This window comes from Oryctolagus cuniculus, chromosome 6 (genome assembly GCF_051225735.1).
Source record: "Oryctolagus cuniculus isolate XC-2025 breed Fujian yellow rabbit chromosome 6, ASM5122573v1, whole genome shotgun sequence".
NCBI lineage: Eukaryota > Metazoa > Chordata > Mammalia > Lagomorpha > Leporidae > Oryctolagus > Oryctolagus cuniculus.
Genome location: NC_142872.1, coordinates 101368746 through 101384298, shown reverse-complemented (window position 1 = coordinate 101384298; position 15553 = coordinate 101368746). Strand labels below are relative to the sequence as shown.

The following is a 15553-nucleotide window of genomic DNA, read 5'->3' as shown; positions in this document are numbered from 1 at the left end:
CTCTTCTCTTTTACTTCTTTATAAAATATAAAATAAACTGCTATGAACTTAATTTTCTTTTTCTTTTTTTTAAAGATTTTTTTTATTTATTTGAAAGGCAGAATTACAGAGAGGCAAAGACAGAGGCAGAGAGAGAGAAAGGTCTTCCAACTACTGGTTCACTCCCCAAATGGGCAAAACCACTGGAGCTGGGCCATTCTAAAGCCAGAAGCCTGGAGCTTCTTTCAGGTCTTCCAGGTGGGTGCAGGAGCCCAAGGACTTGGGCCATCTTCCACTGCTTTCCCAGTGCCCATATATGATGTTGGCGCCACAGGTGGTGGCTTTACCTACTATGCTGCAGTGCCAGCTCCTTAATTTTCTTCTTATAAAAAATAAGTACTTATTTATTTATCTTGTTTGAAAGACAGGGTGATAAAGACAGACAAACAGAGATCTTCCATTTCCTGGTTCATTCCTCAAATGCCTGCACCAGCTAGGACTGGGGTAGGCCAAAGCCAGGAGCCCAGAACTCCATGATAGTCTCCCACGTGGGTGGTAGGGATCCAAGTGCTAGGGACATTCCCTGCTGCCACTCAGGGTGCACATTAGCAGGAAGCCGGAATTGGCAATGGAGCTGGTCCCAAATCCCAGACACTTTCATAGAATATGTGGATATCCCAATCTGCATGTTAACCAGTGCACCAAATACTGGTCCCTTATTTTTCATTTTATCAGACAGTGTAACTACTTTGGTTTAGTGGACTTCCTACTTGAGCAATGACATCACAGTAACACAGACTGGCCCAGTGCTTTTCTCCTTGTATCTCTCCCACATCATGGATGTAGCAAGGAGAAGTGAAGACTGTTGAGCACAGAAATGGGAATGTTTTAACGTTGTAGTTGCATTCTCAGAAGTAAGTAAACTCATTTTTGCACATTGAATAAAGAACACCTTTGACACAGTATAATACTATTTTTAAACTAGATTCAAAATGCGCCTTAGAATCTATTTCAAAGTCTAAATTTTACTTTTCTTTCCATTTTTGACTGAAAATATGCATAGATATGCCTTTATTTTTGGCTTTTGTAGGGGGGTGGATTCATTGATCTTGAATGTGTAGATGTGATCTTTTGGTTACAAGCAGCAGAGAGAGACTCAGTAATTTCAGCAGGCTTATTCAGCTAGTTCACAGAATTGAAGCTGAAAAACTTGGATCATAAACAGAAAGGACAGGCTTCAAGGCTGTTAGAAGTGTTATGTAGCCAATGTGCCACAGCTATGGGCTTTCTGGATACCCCAGCTGCTGCCAAAACTTACCTGGCCCCACACAATACTCGGTGATGATTTTGTATCTGCATGTTCAGTATTCGAACTCTTGGGCAAATACGTCTTACTGGTCGAGCTTCAGAAAAGTACTTGCACCCCCTCTACAGAAGAATCTAGCCCTTTTATCTGCCCTGGCGGAAGCAGCCACCGGAAATGATGCCCTAAACAAGAGCCCACATGGCACGTGAGCAATTCCACAAGGAAAGTGCGCTGGGGCAGCAGGTCCCACCTGAGGATGAGAGGCACTATTGTGCTCACTATGTGACCTGGAGAGCATGGAGGGGAAACGCTCCCCCGTGCTCAAGTTCAACCAATTTCGAGTCAAAATCTGGAGGAAAATGTCAGAAATCACAACTCAAAGATAAAAAGTTTCGAATATCATAGAAATGTCAAAGTAGCCATAGCCTCTTTTTGTTGATTTCTGGAAAATGGCAAGTCCCTTTGTTGCTGTTTTTGTCTTAAAGTAATAGCTGGGTTCTAGACGCGGCATAGTTGTCTCTGTTCAGGCTGCTGTTAACAAAATACCGCCAACTGAGTAGCTTGGCAATTTCCCTCTCCTGGTTTGGAGTTATGATCAAGGCGCTGGCACATTTCTAGCCCGGCAATGATCTTCTTTCTGTTTCATAGTCAGGGCCTTCTCTCTGCCTCCTGGCTGGTAGAAGCAGCCAGGTGTCTCTGCAGGGTCTCTTATGTAAGCCCATTCAGAAGTACCCACCCTCAGGAGCTAAGCACCTCCCCAAATCACCATTTCCTGATAGTATCGCACCGGGATTAGGTTTCAGCATAGAATGTTTGGGCCATCACAAACATTGATAGCATCATGGTAGAAAGACGGGGCTTATATTATCGTACTGTTGCCCAATTTTCAGACAATCCTGGCATCTGTATCTGGCTGCATCACTACATACGGTGCCCTGAGAGATGCATTCAGATCTGGAAGTCTTGAGTAAACTTGGCTTGATCCTAAACACATACAGACCAGAAAAACAAATACTGCTCTTTGCTACAGAAAGGCTACTGAAATTAAATACAACGAATAATCCAACGAAAGGAAAGATTTTCTATACTTTACATTTCATTAAGTTCATGGAGATTTCCTTGTGGGAAAATTTTGAAATGAGGAAATATGGAAAGAACAATGTAATGTATAAACATTCACCCACCAACCGGACCAAGCTGCGGGGCCTCTACACGACCGCCAAGGCCGACGCGGAGGCCGAGTGCAACATCCTCCAGAAAGCCCTGGATCAGATCGCTGAGATCAAGTCTCTGCTGGAAGAGAGGCGGATTTCGGCCAAGATCGCGGGCCTCTACAATGACTCGGAGCCGCCTCGGAAGACCATGCGCAGGGGCGTGCTGATGACCCTGCTGCAGCAGTCGGCCATGACCCTGCCGCTGTGGATCGGGAAGCCTGGTGACAAGCCCCCGCCCCTCTGTGGGGCCATTCCAGCCTCCGGGGACTATGTGGCCAAGCCTGGAGACAAGGTAGCTGCCCGGGTCAAAGCCGTGGACGGGGACGAGCAGTGGATCCTGGCCGAGGTGGTCAGTTACAGCCACGCCACCAACAAGTACGAGGTGGATGACAGTGATGAAGAAGGCAAGGAGAGGCACACCCTGAGCTGGCGGAGAATCATCCCACTGCCACAGTGGAAGGCCAACCCCGAGACGGACCCCGAGGCCTTGTTCCAGAAGGAGCAGCTCGTGCTGGCCCTGTATCCCCAGACCACCTGCTTCTACCGTGCCCTGATCCACTCGCCCCCACAACGGCCGCAGGACGACTACTCAGTCCTGTTTGAAGACACCTCATATGCGGACGGCTACTCCCCGCCCCTCAACGTGGCCCAGAGGTACGTGGTGGCCTGTAAGGAGCCCAAGAAAAAGTGACACGGCGGCAGACCCGCCCTGCGCGGCCAGCCTCCCTGGGGAAGGCAGCCAAGGATTTTCTGTGACCAAATAAATCCCCTCAGCGCGCAAAAAAAAAAAAAAAAAAAAAAAAAAAAAAAAAATCATGATCACCAACCAGAATTAAAAATGATGACAATTTGGATATACTTGTTTTATCTGCTTTTATACAATCAGCAACATATAACAGAGATAAATCTGAAGTCCCTCTGTTAGGAAACTGGCGCAGTTTTATCTATGGTGCGATCTACACCCTGATTTACATCCTAGGCTCTATTCGCGCTGCCATTGCTGGAAGCCAGGTGGCCACATGGTCCAACCGCTGTTGTCAAGCTCCACCCCCATCCTTATGGGATTTGCTGCTCCGCTGCTCCTGCTTCCCTGCCCGACCTCCGGCAAAGTTTTAAAAGGGCCTGTTCCTGAACACGTGGCTCTCTCTTGATTCTTCTCTCCTGCTCTCTCTTGCTCGCTCTTCTCTTCCCTCGTCTCTCTTCTCTCTCTCTAGCCTCCTCTGCTCCTGTCTCTTCTTTCTCTCTTACTCTCCTTTTCCTTCTTGCCCCTTCCCTCCAGTCTGCTGGGTTTTCCCCGATAAACCCTTTCTCTTACTCCGGTGTTTGGTGTGTTTTGTGACGGCTAACGCGTTCCTCCCTTAACTAGTCTCTTTCTCTTCCCTTGAGACAAACATTATCATGAATTTTTATACTTACTTGCATATACATGTGCATGTTTTCCTGAAGGGTATGTGGTTTTTATGTTTTGTTCTAAAATACCTAAATACATTCTAGGTTTTGTCATTTGACATCATGCTTTTTGTCATTTTGAGACTTATTTTTGATATATTAACTTGATTTCATCATTTTTAACTGCTATTTTATAGCCCATTATAACTTATTTTATATCTACTTGCACTCTTTTAACAATCATATTGCAGTAAACTTTTGTATGTATATTTTTGGGAAGATGTCAGAATTTTTCTAAAAAACACAAATACTGAACTGAAAGGCATGTGCCTTTTAAATTTTAGTTGACACATAATAATTGCACATATTTGTGGGGAACAATAGATGTATTTATGGGCTACAGTATCATATATATGCAATGTGTACTGATCAGGGTAATTGGAATATCCATAACCTCAAAAACGTATTAATTCTTCATGCTGGGAGCATTCCACATACTCCTGTTAGCTATTTTGAAATACATAATTATTGTCAGCTATGGTTATCTTACTGTGCTATAGAATGCTAATCCTATTCCTCCTACCCAACTGTAATCCCATACTTCTTAAACGTCTTCCCTCCAAAGGTTCCTCCTCAACTCCCTCCTCAGGTGGCAGTAAGCTATACTCCATTCTCTTCTATGAGATCAACTTTTTAGCTTCCATTCATGAGTATAAGTGAGAACATGTGGTAATTGTCATTTTTTTTTTGACAGGCAGAGTGGACAGTGAGAGAGAGAGACAGAGAGACAGGTCTTCCTTTTTGCCGTTGGTTCACCCTACAATGGCCGCCACGGCTGGCATGCTGCGGCCGGCGCACCACGCTGATCCAATGGCAGGAGCCAGGTGCTTCTCCTGGTCTCCCATGGGGTGCAGGGCCCAAGCACGTGGGCCATCCTCCACTGCACTCCTGGGCCATAGCAGAGAGCTGGCCTAGAAGAGGGGCAACCGGGACAGAATCCGGCACCCCAACCGGGACTAGAACCCGGTGTGCCGGCACCGCAAGGCAGAGGATTAGCCTAGTGAGCTGCGGCACCGGCCGTATCTGTCATTTTATGGTTGTAACATTTCACTTTGTGTAATGACCTCCAGTTTCATCCATGCTGCTTCAAATAATAGAATTACATTCTGTTTTGGTAGTCAAATAATATTACATTGCATATATATTTCACATTTTCTTTATGCAATTATATGTTTATGAACACCTAGATTAATTGGATATCTTGGCTATTGTGAATAGAGACATATTTTATATTTCTAGATGATTTCAAGTGAGTTTTCATCTTTTTTTAAGAGTTATTTTATTTATATAAAAGAGTTACAGAGACAGTGAGGGAGAGACAGAGAGAGAGAAATCTTCCATCTACAGTTTCACTCCCTAAATGGAGCATTTGGGAGAATTTTCAAAATGGCTCCTATTTGAAGGAGTATTTGTACACTTACAAATATACATATATTTACAAACATATATGCACGTGTCTATAGAGAGAGAGAGAGAGACAGGGAGAGAGACAGTTTCATTTATATAGTATTAGAAATATATCAGTATTTCCATGAGTTTCGTTTCTATCTATCCAAGTAAAAAACTTTATGTTTTATCCCACTGCTCGTTTCTATCTGTTTGATCAAGTACCAGGAGGATGAGACTAGGTAGCAATTTGAATTTACCAGAATTCCTGTTGGATTCTAAGAATAAGACATCAGCTGCTTTGGTGGGATTGATTATTGTGGGGAGCAACTGGGAGCAACTCAGACTAGACTAAGTTACTGGAATTAAGACTTATTCTATGCATCTGCTTTCCCACAATATGGCGCTGGGAGAGGAGGAAACAGCTTCTACACAGCTGCCTCCAGTTCAACCAATAAACAGCAGGAGCTGCTCCTGATTGGAGGAGAGCAGCGTACTCGGCGTGTGGGTAGCAGAGTTGGGATTGGTGGAAGAGGACTATAAAGGAGGAGAGAGACAGCATGCACCGGGAACATCTATCTGAAGGAACACCTGAGCAGCCCCCGAGAGAGCCAGCCGGTGGTGTGCCACTCCCCCGCGGAAGTGGGGAAAGTGGCAGGGGGAACCGCCCTTCCATGGAAGTGGAAGGGACGGTAGCCAACCCGGGAAGAACCAGCAGCAAACCCGGGAAGGGCCGAGCAGACGAAAGAACAGCGCAGGGTCCTGTGTCGTTCCTCTGTGAAGAGGGGGAGCGACATAATGGTGCCGTGACTCAGATATGAAGCCTAGGCAGGGTTTAGTGTCGTTCCTCCATGAAGAGGGGGAGCGACAGATTATCTAATAAAAGACATTGGAGACATTCTTCATCATTGGGGAAGTCAGCAATCATTATTTATTTTTCATCTCTTTTCTTTCTCCTGAAAGTTTTTTTAAATGGGTCTTTTACAATAGCAGAGTGGATAAGTTAATTCCCACATCCTCCCAGCTATGTAAAGTCAAAGCAGGGAAGAAAGTTCAAGGTTTTGTGTGTGTGTGTGTGTGTGTGCGTTTGGAGGAATCCAGCTACCCTATTTGTTCCATTCTGAAAGAGAGGAAATGTCTTCTTACGGTGTATAGATTCTAGTTGGTTACTAGCTAAATATATTCTGCACTCTCAGTGTGGGGATGTATTTGCAGTCTAGAGGTAGACTTTTCTGGGGAGAGTAAAGTGGTTTTGTTAATGCAAAGAAAAATACATCTGGCCTGAATATGCACATGTTTCCATTTGACTTTTGTTACAATTCTCCTTTGGAATTTGGTCAATGTAAAGGTGAAGTTCCTGCAAGTTGAGCTTTCCAGAGAAATAGAAGGGTGTCTTCCGGTTTACTGAAATTTCATGTCTGCTTATCTGTGGTGGACATGGTTGGACGGATGACTGTTCTTATTGGAAGCTGGCCTCTGTTAGTTCCTAAGATACTTCTAAAATTAATGTGCTGTAATTTTATCAATTTGGGAAGAACAGAGATCTGTTTGGCTCAGAGTTAAAGAAACAGTCCAAGGAAACGTAGGTCCTGGAACGTAGGTTCCGGCACACCACCGGCCGGAAGATGAGTTGAATTTTCACGTGTGGTGACAGTTCAGTTAGAGGGAGAATTAGACTAAAGGTACTGTGATGATGGTCACCTGGTATGTGGATTCCTTAAGGCCAAGCAAACACATTTGCAGAAAAATTGTGATTAATAGTCAAGGTTCCTCCACTCCTGGGTGAGAGAGATGGTCAACAGAGTGAGAGAGAGAATCTTGTAACTTTAAGTATATTGCCTATCCCACTAAAATATAAACATAATATTTGATGCTTATTTGAATGCTTGCATCCATATGGAAATGTTTGGGTTCGAGTTCTGGCTCCACTTTCTGTTCTAGTTTGCTGTTCAGACACGCATTGTGAGATAGCAGGTGATGGCTCAAGTAGGTGGGTTGCTGTCAGCTTTATAAGAGATGGTGATTAAGTTCTTGGCTCCTGCCTTTGGTCTGGCCCAACCTGAGCTGGTGTGGGCATTTGGGAAGTGGATCCCCAGATGACAGTGATCTCTCTCTCTCTCTCTCTGTTACTTTCTCCCTCTCTCTGTGTCTCAAACAAGTAGAATTATTTTTTTTTTCAAATTTAAATGCAACTATAATTTTTGTTTCTTAAATATGTATAAAAAGGAAATAAAATGTAAGTAGAAAGGTTTTCTGGGGAATAAAGAATAATAAAATTAAAACATTATAGGAAAAATGTTTTTTATGTTGATGTACTTTAAAAATTAAATAAATAGCAGCTGATATATCTTTAAACTCTATGTTATCTAACCAGCTGGTGAGAACAAGCTCAGCTCCATTACTTCCATTTAGGGATACATACTCCTTAATACCTACACTCAAGATCCTCATTATCTTCACAAAAATTTATAAGCTACTTAAGATAAGTTAAAGTAACAATTTACCTGAGGATTGTATGTAAGTATCTTAAACAAATATGACTTCAGTCAATGGCAAATGAACAGTTGCCTTTACCCTGGGAAAAATAAAGACAAATTCAACACAAACACACATGCACACTTTGGAAAGTCAAAGTGTTAATTAAAGTACTTGACATTCTTCTAACCATAATATACCTGGGGCCCATTTGCCTAAAGTAAACCATCTCTTTTTAACCAAAACTGGGCAAACCATTCACTCAATGTCATGGTGTTTCAATGTGTACCTTTTAGAAGTGATGAAGTCAGGGAAACTAACCTCAGAACAACTACTGAAGCCCATTAACGTGCACTTGTTTGCATTTTTTGGCTTTATGTGGGAAACACTCTCCAGACAGCTGTAGAACAAAAGCAACATGAACTTTGGGCTGAATGAGATAAAATTGAGCCTGATGCTTTTTTTGTACAGCCCTTTCAGAACTCACATGGTATGTGTGACTGATGGATCTGTCATAAACTAACACTTCTTGAATGTTTGAGTGGACAAAGAGATTCAGAAATATTGAACCTGGAAACTTTCAGATTTCAAGGCTAACTGAAGCGTGCTATTTAGAAAAACACATCGTATGCAGGTTTGGGATTTTGATACTCAATTTGTGTTGTTGAGATTTCTCTTCTTCACTGCATGATCCACTTGATAGAAAAGTAGGAGACTTCATAAAATAAATATTGATGTTTATTCAGTGTTGGATTTCAGTGTGTGAGGGCTAACAGAGAGCCAAACAAGCTAGAAATAGTGGACTTTGGCACAGAAGAACAGGAAGAAAAATTCTGTTGAGTGATTGACATGTCAGATTTCAAGGGGAAGAACATTCCAACTTCTTTAAGGAGGCACAGACAATAATGTGCTCTGAATATTCAATTGCATCCTGTTATTTTAAAGTTCAAATACAAATTGAGGAAAAGATGCACCAAACTAAATTTAAAAACGCAAACTAAACCAAGAGAATCCAATAGTATTTTTTATATTCAAACTGCTGTTACATACCATCAAAAACTTGAAAAATTTTAAAGCTCTATGATATATAGATCAAGGACAAAAACATTTAATGTGACCATGCTCTGATGCCATATTTACTTAAATTTTTCCTCAATTTATGCATATTTGAGTACAACACATTTAACATATAAAAACTGCTATGAAGACCAACATTGTAGCATACTGGATAAAGACACTGCTTGCAATGCCAGCATCCTAAATGGACTCTGATTTGAGTCCTGGCTGCTCCACTTCTGATTCGGCTTTCTGCTAGAGCGCATGGGAGGGAAGAGGAAAGTGGCCCAAGTTATTTAGGCCCTGCACCACCTAGAGACCCGGAGGAGGCTTCTGGCTCCTGGTTTCAGCCTGGTTCATACTCAGCCACTGTGGCCTTTTTGGAAATGAACCAGAGGATGGAAGCTCTCTCTCTCTCTCCCTCTCTCTCTCTCTCTCTAACTCTGCCTTTCAAATAAATAAAATAAATCTTAAAAAACCTCTGAGTAATCTGATTAATGAAATATTAAAACATTTTGTGTGATGTTTATCAATGTGTCTTACTCTGTTGTGTGCTGCTATAAACAAATTCCTGGGACCGGATAATTTATAAAGAAAAAAATCTTATTTTTAAGAGTTCTAGAATTAGGAAAATGGGATCAAGGTGCCAGCAAATTTAGTGTCTGGTAAGAGCTGCTCTCTGTTTCTAAGATAGCGTTTTGAATACCACATTCTCAGGAAGAGAGGAGCATTGTACCCTCACATGACAGAAGGTAAAAATGGCACAAGGGGTCAAACTCTCTTTGTCAATGTCTTTGTACAATTTATCCATTGAACACCTAAACGCTTTCCAAAAGACACCACTTCCAAGATTGTTACATTGGAGAGTATGGTTCCATCAAGTACATTATGGGGGACACATTCAGATTACAGTACAATATAAGAAGAGAAACTTCAGGATAGAAGGCCCATCATTTTTAGACAATATAATCTTAATGCTCCATATGTAAGAGTAAGTGGTGAGGCTGATTTTGTGGCATAGTGAGCTAAGCCACTGCCTATTACTCCTGCATCCCATATGGATGCCAGTTCAAGTCCTGGCTACTCCATTTCTGATCCAGCTCCCTGCTGAGGCACCTAGGAAAGCAGTGGATGATGGTCCAAGCACTTGGGCTCCTGCACCCATGTGAAAGACCCAGATGAGAAAATTGGATTTCCACATGAAGAATCATGAAGCAAGACCCCTACCTTTCACCTTATAGAAAAATCCACTCAACATGGATTAAAGACTTAAATCTATGACCTGACACCATCAAATTATTAGAGAGCATTGGAGAAACCCTGCAAGATATAGGTACCGGCAAAGACTTCTTAGAAAAGACCCTGGAGGCGCAGGCAGTCAAAGTCAAAATTAACATTTGTGATTGCATCAAATTGAGAAGTTTCTGTACTGCAAAAGAAACAGTCAGGAGAGTGAAGAGGCAACCAACAGAATGGGAAAAAATATTTGCAAACTACGCAACAGATAAAGGGTTGATAACTAGAATCTACAAAGAAATCAAGAAACTCCACAACATCAAAACAAACAACCCACTTAAGAGATGGGCCAAGGACCTCAATAGACATTTTACAAAAGAGGAAATCCAAATGGCCAACAGGCACATGAAAAAAAGTTCAAGGTCACTAGCCATCAGGGAAATGCAAATCAAAACCACAATGAGGTTTCACCTCACCGTGGTTAGAATGGCTCACATTCAGAAATCTACCAACAATAGATGCTGGCGAGGATGTGGGGAAAAAGGGACACTAACCCACTGTTGGTGGGAATGCAAACTGTCGAGGCTGGGCCAGCATGAAGCCAGGAACCAGGAACTGCATCAAAGTCTCTCACATGGGTAGCAGGGGCACAAGTCGTTCAACCAGCATCTGCTACTCCCAGAATGCTCTTTAGCAGGAGGTTGGAAGCAGAAGCAGATCCAGGAGCTCAAACCAGGTACTCTAATAAGTGATATGAGTATCCGATTAGTGTCTTAACTACATGTGATATTTGTCCTTGGATATTGTTGTTTGGTTTCTTTCCTCATTTATAAACATAATATATTTTTTAAAAATATTTATTTATTTGAAAGGCAGAGAAGGGCTGGCCTCTTGGCTCGCTTGGTTAATCCTCCACCTGCAGCGCCAGCATCCCATATGGGTGCTGGGTTCTAGTCCTCATTGCTCCTCTTCCAGTCCAGCTCTCTGCTGTGGCCCAGGAAGGCAGTGGAGAATGGCCCAAGTGCTTGGGCACCTGCACCCGTGTGGGAGACCAGGAAGAAGTACCCGCTCTGGCTTCGGATCAGTGTAGCTCCGGCTGCAGTGGCCGTTTGGGGGGTGAACCAATGGAAGGAAGACCTTTCTCTCTCTCTCTTTCCCTCACTGTCTAACTCTATATGTCAAATAAATTTAAAAAAAGTTTTTTTTTTTTTTCTTTTAAAGAAAGGCAGAGGGAGAGGGAGAGAGAGAGAGATATCGGGGGAGAGAGAAATTAATCTTCCATCTTTTTGTTCGTTCCTCAAATGGCCACAGCAGTCACAGCTGGACCAGGCTAATGCCAAGAGCCTGAAATTTCATCTGTGTCTTCCACATGGGTGACATGGTCCAAAGTACTTGAGCCATCTTCTGCTGACTGTTCAGGATCATTAGCGCACAGCTGGATCAGAAGCAGAGCAGCCAGACTTGAATTGACACTCTGATAGCAATGCCATTGTCACAATTAATGGCTTAACCTGCCACTGCCACATTGCCAGCCACTACGATAATCTCTTTCAATGGATACAATTTGAGGGTCTTCTTCACTCTACCTCATTACAACTGATATGTGTAGAATTGAGAATCTTGTTAAAATTTGACAATTCAAGTTTTGCTTTTACTATACAATACTAAATCTACTAAAACATCTACGTCAAATGAAAAGTATCATAAAATATGAAGTATAAATTTAAAGAAAGCACGGGACCAGTGTTGAGGTACAGCAGGTTAAGCCATAGTTTGTAACACTGGCATACCACATCAGAGCGCTGGTTCAAGTTCCTGAGCTCCACTTCCAATCCAGTGCTAATCCAATCCCTGCTAATGTGCCTGGGAAAGCAGCAGAAATTGGCTCGAGTTCTTGGGCCCCTGCCGCTCATGTGGGAGATCTGGATGGAGTTTCAGTATCCTGGCTTCAGACTGGCCCAGCCTGAGCCATTGTGGCCCTTTGGGGATTGAACCACCAGATGGAAGATCTCTCTCTCTCTCTCTCTCTCTCTGTCTCTCTCTCTGTCTCTCTCTCTCACTCTACCCTTCCAATAAACAAATATTTTAAAGGAGAAATTTAAAGGAAGCAAGCAAATAAGACCAATAACTTCATGAGCTTTTTGAGATTCTACTTCTTAATTTTATTTTTCATTTTCAGGTTCATATTTTATTCACATTTGAACATTGCCATTTTTCTCACTTTTACAAGACTCTTGTGAGCACTTTTTGACATTTAAGATAGTCTGCAAAGTTGGTCATAATACCTGTCAACTGCTTTCAAATAATGACATTTCATAATGACATTTCATATTTTAAGTAATGCCTTTGGATATTGGCCATTTTCTCCAAGACAGGTGAGATAACTCTCTTCTGATCTGTTTTTTAAATGATGCAGGGGAAATCGTAATTAGAGAACAGAATGAAATTAGCTTACTTAGTTTTCATCCCTGTGCATTTCCTAATTAGAAAGAATTTCACAGATGTCTGAAATGGACTGTCTTTATAACCTCCCTTCAGTAACTTGCATTGCCTATGAGAGTAAACTACCAGAGTTTCTGTTTAAATTTTTCTGAAGTTTCAAAACAAAAAGATAACACAGTTGATGACTGTAAGCATTCCTATATAAAAGTAAAAGGGTTTTAGAGAAGTTTCATCTACATAATAACATTTAATGCTTTGGGATTGTTTCATTGCAAGTGTTGTATATTTGCAAAGAAGTCTTCCATTCTCCTCTCTCTCAACTTGAGCCACAGATAAGAACTGAAGAGTTCTTTTTGTTTAAAAGTTATGTTTTAAAGATTTTTACTTATTTTTTATTTTATTTTTATTTTAATTAAAAAGTGAAGCGAGATAAAAACAGATCTCTCTATATAGTATATGCATATGATATGTATGTATATATAATATTTTATATATAATATGAAGGTCTTCATGTCAAATTGTATCTATACCTCTATATATACTATATATTATATACATATATAATATATGCATAGAGAGAGAGGGAGAGAGATCTTCCTTCCTTCCTTCCTCTGGTTCACTTCCCAACTAGCTGCAAAAGCCATTGGTGGATCAGGCCAAAGTGGGAGTCTAGAACTCCATCTGGGTCTCCCACTTGGGAGACAGAGACTGAAATATTTGAAGCATTACCTGCTGCCTCCCAGGGTGCACATTAGAAGGGAGCTGGGATTGGAAGGGCTAGGACTCAAACCCTGGTAGTCCAAAATGGTATGCAGACTTCCCAAGAAGCAACTTAACCAGTGTGCCAAGCACCCACCCCAAGAACTAAAGGTCTGAGACCTGTCTCTTGAAAAGAAATTACAGTAATATCAACTCCTTGAACAATCGCTAGAATGTTTTAATGACTAAAGCAGAGGAAATCAGTGCTTTAAGTCTTGAGTCTTTTGTGTTGCTATGCTATGCAGAGGACATGTGGCGGTGATTTCCACTGGAAGCTTGACTCCTAGCAGGGAGGATTGCCATGGTCCTGGGAAAGCACTAGTAGTAGATTAAGAAGCAGTTGGTAGCAACTGAGATTTAGATAAAGTAGTTTTTGATGGGTTTTGAATTTAGGAACGTCAAGTCTACCTATATTTTCCCGGAGATTGAATTCTGTTCGGGCTGGTGCTGTGGCATAGCACCTTAAAGCCCAACCTTCAGAAAACTGGATAATATACCATATGATCTAGGAATCCTACTCCGGGGAATTTACTCAAACAAAATGAAATTAGCATATGAAAGAGTTTTGTGTACCCCTGCGTTTATTGCAGCTCAATAGCTAAGATAAAGAATCAACCCATATATACATCAACTGATGATTGGATAAAGAAATTGTGATACACACACACACACACACACACACATATATATATATATATATAAATTATGGTATGGAATACTACTGAGCCATAAAAAAGAATGAAATTTTGTCTTTTTGCAACAAAATGGATACAACTGGAAATCATTCTACTTACTGAAATAAGCCAGAGCCCAAAAGACAAAATACATGTTTTTCCTGATCCTTGGTAACTAATAGGGAAACAAAAGTTTAATGTATAGAGTGAAATTCACATTTTGAAATTCGATGATTGTTTGTAGCCCTCTACTGTTAAGAACAGTGCTTTTTTCTCCTTACTATTTGTTCAACTCTTTACTTAGCATAGAGTTAATTTTATGATTATAAAGTAAACTGAAAGTACAAGTACATCATTATAAAAATTAAGAGAGGGTATAAGAGGGGAGGGAGGAAGAAGTGTGGAAGCATGGGCGGGAGGAATGGTAGGGTGGGGATCATTTCTATGTTCCTAAATATGTATATATATGTGTATATATATATATATATACATATGAAATACAGGAAATTTGTTTACCTTAAATAATTGTTTTTTAGTAAACAACTGTTTTTTAAAGGCACAATAAAAGAATAATATTTAATCATTATTAAACTGAAGGAAGATAAAATAAATTTTAAAAAGTATTGATGCTTTTTCCAGGTATCAATACTTTTCATTAAAGTTTGCTTATCCTTCACAATGTCTTCTGGGAACCAGAGATTTCCTGGTTTGTCTTTTCTCTCGGGCAAACTGAGCAATGAGACTGCTATTCAGAGAGCACAGGAGGTGCTGGTGGCTTCTCCAAAGTGGGAATGGGTTTCTAACAAAAGCATTGTGTTTTCTTTCTTTTCATATTTTGTTTCTTTTATTTTGAAAGTAATGTGATTATTTCTAAATACCCATGTGTTTACTTTTAAATTAAACATTTAACCATATTTTGCAAGTACTTCATGGATTCTGAGCTGAGTAATTTGATTTTTTGTACATTCTAAACATCTTACTGAGATCTAAAGAAAAATAATTCATCCTATTATTTTTCTATAGTATAATCAGTTTGAATAGTTAATTTATTTCCTAATGTTTCCCATAAATTCCTAGATCTTGGGATCACATTTTTTCCTTTTGATTCTTTAATTAGGTTTATTATATAACATTGCAATTCTCAGCATATGAAAGTAAAACAAAACACACTGCTTTTCTGCATCCATTCTATGAAATAGGAAAGTAACTTGTAAGCAAGTTCAATGTACTTTTATTCTATCATATTCTAAAAAACAAGTTCTTAAAACAATTAGTAAACTCATGATGTAAAAATAAGACATATCACACAAAAATCTCTAAGACTGCTTTTACATGATCAAAATTGTATTTTATCCTAAATTTTTTAATATGACTAATTTGTCAAGTTCGTACTGCCATTTTAGTAACTAGTGGAGAGAGGGTGTTTGGCTTAGCACTTAAGACGGCATTGGGATGCCTGCTTGCCCTACCAAAGTGCCTTCCATCAAGTTCTGGCTCAGCTCTCAATTCCACCTTCCAGCTAGTGTATACCTTGGGAAGTAGTGGTTGGTGGCTCAAGTGGTTGGATCCCTGTAACC

General features: G+C 40.8%; 1 pseudogene across 1 annotated transcript; it reads left to right on the top strand.

Annotated features, from left to right (window-relative positions):
- The first annotated feature begins 2227 nt into the window (after positions 1–2227).
- On the top strand, positions 2228–3306 carry LOC100344138 (SAGA-associated factor 29 pseudogene; annotated as a pseudogene). The gene has a single exon (XR_016236448.1). The product of XR_016236448.1 is annotated as an SAGA-associated factor 29 pseudogene (transcript).
- The last annotated feature ends 12247 nt before the right edge of the window (positions 3307–15553 follow it).